The following is a 6,000-nucleotide window of genomic DNA, read 5'->3' as shown; positions in this document are numbered from 1 at the left end:
AGCATCAGCTATGAGTAAGTTATGTATCTCTGGTCAAGGAGCATAAAACAGCTTTGCAAAGCATAGATGGATAGGACTGTTTCAAGCCAAATATAGCATGGATTAGGCAAATGGAAGACAAAAGTTAATCTATGACAATATCTCGCATTCTTATGACACATCTCCTTGTCATGCCAGAAAATGTTGCTGAGCTTCCAGGGTCTGTGGGTTGCTGGAGCACAAATAACTTTAACCTCTCCTCTGCCTTCAGCAAACCTTACAGAAAAGCTGGGATGAAAGGAAAGCACAGGAAAACCACTGTCAGCTGGAGCCTCCAACTTTTCAGCAAGCCAGCACGAGCTCATCAGTACAGCTGAGGAACAGGACTAGTAGTAACAGAATCTTTTAAGATAAAACCAACTTGAGAATTGAGAATTTGGACCTTCATGGCAAATGTAAACCTAAGCAAAAAAAGTTGTTGCTTCTGCATGTTCCACTTAGCAGACTCTTTCCTACTATTTATTTTGTTTAAGTAAATTTTTATTTCACAAACTGAGCAGTAAGCCACGTGTCTTCTGACTATGAAGACTGGTGTTAGAAGTTTTAAGAGCACATCTGATGATGAATATATCTCATTATTCTATATTTCACTGGTGACAGCTAACCATCAAACTCTGTAATAATCCTGAAATACTGAATGCTTTAACTCATTGACTTCAAATTACACATTCAAAACTTTGTGAATCAAATCAAGTATTTATTTCCAAAGGGTGAGATTAAAATTCAAACTAACAGAACACAGAAGTAGTTTTGAAGTCAGCAAGTTAAAACTAAAAATACACTAGCAAATAGTATGTGCAAGAAGGAAAAATAATAATAGGATAAAAAAATGCGGGATTTGTGATGAATCTGGATGTAGGCATTATAAAGGGTCCACCCTAAATAGAAGATACCAGCTTGTCACTGAAGGAACATATTTGCTGAAATCTTGTACATAATGGGTTTCTAAAATATAAGACTTGTATAAAGTAACAAATATTATTATAAAATTAAAAACTTTATATGAAAAAATGCTGGAAGAGTTTGAGGTGGTTTTTTTGAGTAAATATTAATACAGAAATGGTCAGAAAAATAAAGCAGATACCAGATTTACTCTCCATATGCATTTATAATTGGATGAGATGTAACATGCTTATTACAGCAAAAAATTATTTGGATAAGATTGGAATATTCTAACTAAATAAAGATGGGTAGGGGAATGGATTCCCATCATCTTTCTAAACATCTCCATCACTGCAGTTTTTCAGGACTAGATTAGGCAGACATTTAAGCTGATCTGTATAGACAGTTGTGATTCAGAGGAAGGATGAAACTGAGACTCAGCTGTGCCTACTTTTTTATGATGTGTAATGTGTAGCCAGACTATTTTTTTCTAAGTGTATTTTATCATTTGTATGTAATGCAGTGCCAAACACATTAATATAAGGCTCCTTAAAGTGTGTATAGAAATAAACTGATCAAACTAATTTTTATGTTTTTCCATTCATTATGAAGCTATCATGCTGAGGCAGAATACAAAATGGAGTGTGGCATGAATGCTTGCTATGGAAAAGCAAAAGAAAATTAACAAGAAAAAATTTAATCCATTTGTAATGGAAGATGTTCTCTCATAATAAAGCTTGCATTTTCACAGTACTCTTCCTCCTAGGAGTTTCAAAGACCTTTCAGAAATCTTTTCAGCGCCCTGAGGCACTTGGGGAGGCGAGACCTCAACTGTGCAGCATCACATTGGAGACAGAAGGCCCAGCATGTCCAGGTCAAGTTCCAAACGCTGCTGGCTCTCAGCAGGGCTGGGCCTGGGCTGCTCCACGTGTAGCTCATCCCCTCTCCCATGTCATGCTCCCTCAACATCACTGTCACTTAACTTGCAGAAATGTCTCCCTGCTCTCACCAACATTAAAAACACGGGATACCACCTTCTACAACAAGAAAAAAAGTTGATTTACTGCCCTTTCCCGAAGACAGAAAAACCAACCAACACACCTATACTAAGCAAATATCTATCAGGGACTTCTGTAAGAGAAAGGGAAGTTGGTATTTATTAACAGCAAAAATAATGTTTGTGTATATTTGCTTTATATTATCATCACATAAAAATACACACAAATTAATATAAATAAATATTTTAAAAGAAAACAATTGCATTCCTTTGATCTAGTGTCCTGCCTTCTCTCCTTAGGACAGAGACCCAGACAGACTTCATGTGTTGTGTGGCATGCTGAACCACAGAGTCATTGCTCTTGGCAAGAATCTCTCATTGAAATTATAAAAGAATAATATATTACACATTTGTGTCCTAATGCTATAGTCACATACACTGAAATCCTGAATTTGCACAAAGTTTATAATCTTGACTTGGTCCTTGTTTATGTATTTTCAAAAATAATTATTTAAATTGTTGTTTGACCAATTTTCATGTCTGATTTAAGTTAACAGTGAATACTTGGGCCATGCAAATAGTTGTTGCTGTGTAAATGAATATTTCTCCATGTTGGTATTATTTTCCTTCCTTACTCAGGGGTAAATACATTATAGTAAATCTGTCTGTTTACAGACAGCTGGATATCAATAAAAATCTGTTAAATGTCTGTATGTAAAAGAAGTGGTTGTCTGCTATTGGGCAGATTCACTTTCTAAAAACCCTTAACTTTGCACTAATATGCCTTTAACTACCCTTTAACATCCCACTTTGTGTATCTCTATTAAAAGCAACAGCAAAAGGTATTTACACAATATAGGGAATAACCCCCCACAACTCTCTAATAATAATGACAATAACCTTAGCCAAGGATATTTCTCTATTTCTCTAAAATTAATAACTAGCTGGGGTTAATGGCCACTGGCTTCACCTTAGGCCCTCAATTAATCCCTGAACCTCAATTGTTATTACCTAATTGACTTAGTTTCATTTCATTTTAACATTTCAAAGTGATCCTCCTAAAACCACAGTGACAGAGTAACGTGGTCTCTGTAGATATGCACTGACATGGTTTCAATACCGTTGCTCGGTCTCCGTACGCCTGCATTGACATTTCATTTTGCGCTGACATCGCGGTGCCACATCTATGGATCTGTGCAGATGACGTGGGATTGTTCACATTAGGTGAAAGCCTGGCCAGGAGCGAGGGCACGCAGGCATCCTCTGCAGGAACATGATGCCAGCTGAGAGCTGCTAAGAATTACTGCTATCATTTTTAATAATGTTATCATTGCAAATAGGATTTGTATGTTTGTAAACAGAAGAAATACAAAATGTGACTTGAGATCTTGCTAGCTTCCTTAAATAAACACACAAACAATTTTTTTTTTTACTTAGATCACTTAAAGACTTAGTCTGAAAAATGCACCAGGTAATATATTTAAAGAGTTGTTTTGATATTACCACTTCATGCTTATTTGAGGTTGCAAACAAATTATGCAAATCCTGTGTGTTCAAATATCACTGTATCAACGCAAGCAGCTGAATACTCTAAGATGCATCTCTAAACCAAGAAATCCTCATAAGAAAAGGGCATCAAAATAGAGTCCTTTTATTATGTGGAAAAGTTTTTGAAAAGTCTTTTGAAGCTCTTTGATCCAGCTCAGGAATAATTTTGGTAGATTACTATTGTATGAAACCCGTAATTTATAGTAGGTGACCTCAGCTGCTCTTTGTATAACAACCATATATGAAACAATAGCAGGAAAGTAAAAAATACAAGGGGAACTAAAACTGCTCTGTTTATTATGTAGCTCATAATTACATCTTCCTTATTTAATCTTTTGAATCCTGGCGTGTTTTTAATAATACAGGTTCAATTAATATTTACTGTACACAGGAGAGTTCGTTTTGAGTAACGCATTTAGACTATCCAAACTTTGTGTAACTTGTGACCTTTCCCTAACCTAAGCGAGGTCTATTTTATACAGATCGTACTAGATAGACGCTTTCTCTATAAATGGTGAAGCTGCTGCCAAGCTCCCATTGTTAGCTAGTTCATTTTTCAACAGGCACACTTTAGGTTCCTATCACACCACTGTAAAGAGCAAGCCCTTGAGGTTTCTTCTTTTGTCAATGTAATAAAAAGGTTATTTCTGAATAAGCTGAAAATCCACAACAAATCACCCTTTGTGACTTAGAATAACATGATAGGAGGAATTTTTTATTGTTTTTGCAAGCAGCCTCCCATTTAATTCTGTAATATTAAATCGATACTTGAGCTGCATTTGTTCTAATGTAATTTATCTCATCCTTGAAATAACAAACCCATGTTTCTAACAACTGTTACCCTAGTTCAGTATTCACCATCTAACAGCAGAAGATCCCTTTAGAAGAAGCTATCTATTGTAAGACTTATCAGACAAAGCAACACCAAGAATCAAGTAAAATTCTGTGTTCTTTTTGTTAACCCTTGAGGAGTTGTTATCAGCTCTGGTAAATAACAACATCCTGCAGGATGCACAAGCTCTTGCCAGATCGACTGTGATGTGAAAATGGGGAGAAAGCCATCTTTCCACTCTGAACCAAGCAGAGCTGCCACAGGAGGAAAGATGAATCTTTAACTTCAACAGATCTTGCAGGAGTACCACACAAACAAGGCATGAAGTTACAGAAGGCAAGGCTCCTTAATGAAAGAGATGCTTTAACAGCTGAATTCCTAATATTTCCTTTGCCTATTTTCTAGTAGTACAGAGGCACTAAGTCCTTTGTACAGCTGTACTCTCAGTTGAGGAGTGAGCGATTATTTTGCACTAAGTGTACTCTGTTTGGTGAATACTCCCAGCCTGCAGAAATTACCTGCGTATCATACCCAGAGTATGAAGAGCATCACAATCGTTCCCCATTGCAAAGCCACACGGAAATTTTGGGGACAGTCTCCCTGGAATCCAGAGCTGCTATTTAAATTAGAGTAAGAGCACAATTGCTTTACATGGTTGGTCAGTTCAAATGTACACAGAAATGGAAACAGCACTCTTCAGATGTAGTAACAGAAACAGAAGTGAGTGCTAGAAAACATGGTAGAAAACTTTTCAAAGAGGACATATGAGCAAATGGGAGGATATTGAGTAAATAAAAGTGAAATGGTTAAAATAAGATCAAACACTAAAAGGGGAGGACTGGAAAATGGAAAGAGGCATTCACAGTCTTTTGTAGTAGTCTAGATGGTGGAAAAATCCAAAAACCAATACCAGGAAAGAATGACTTTTTGAATGAGCAAATAGAACAGGATGGAAACTATTAATGAATTACCAGTACCATTAATGTACTGAGGTAAGCACAATAAGACATTTGGTCCCTTTTCGTCAGCTTTAGACAAAACTTTTTCTGCTCTTAGCTGCCTTTAGGGAAAGATTGTGAAATTCATACTAATAATGTGTCCCCAGAGTATAGGAATGGTAAAATCTCTGTTTTCTGCCTACAGTAGAGTGTGTGACCCACCATTGTGTTGTTCCTCCTCTACAAGGAAGTTTTGCTTCCCTGCTCAGTACAATTACATCCATTCCTAAAGCTCAGAACAGGCCTTATAACAGTGGTGGTAAGAGCAGATGCTTGCAAGTCTATATATGCCAGTGAGAACATCATTCAGTTTTATGTTCACTTCTGTTTTCTGGCTTGGCATAATTCATTAGCACACTCTACAGAATACTCTATAAAGCTGAATTTGGTTTTAATGTTAATGTTCTAATTGCCACAACATTGTTTAAGAAAACCAAAGCAAGAAAAAGCCCACAAACAAACAGCATTGACTTCCTCTTTAATATTAAAGTTGTTGTTTACATCTGATAAACAGAGAAAATAGCCAAATAAAGGTTTTTTTTTTTTTTCAGTATACAAGCAGTAACAACAAAACAGTCCTAATTTTTTTATGTTTTGCTTTCAGCATTTAAAATAGTGACACAGCATAGTTTTGGCAGTAGCAAAGCTTTTTTGATAGCATGCAATGAAATTGGTACAGTATATAGACTTTTGTGGTTAATTTC

The sequence above is a fragment of the Melospiza melodia genome, chromosome 6 (genome assembly GCF_035770615.1).
Source record: "Melospiza melodia melodia isolate bMelMel2 chromosome 6, bMelMel2.pri, whole genome shotgun sequence".
Taxonomy (NCBI): domain Eukaryota; kingdom Metazoa; phylum Chordata; class Aves; order Passeriformes; family Passerellidae; genus Melospiza; species Melospiza melodia.
The sequence above is the reverse complement of the archived record's forward strand: the minus strand, read 5'-3'. Positions refer to the sequence as shown.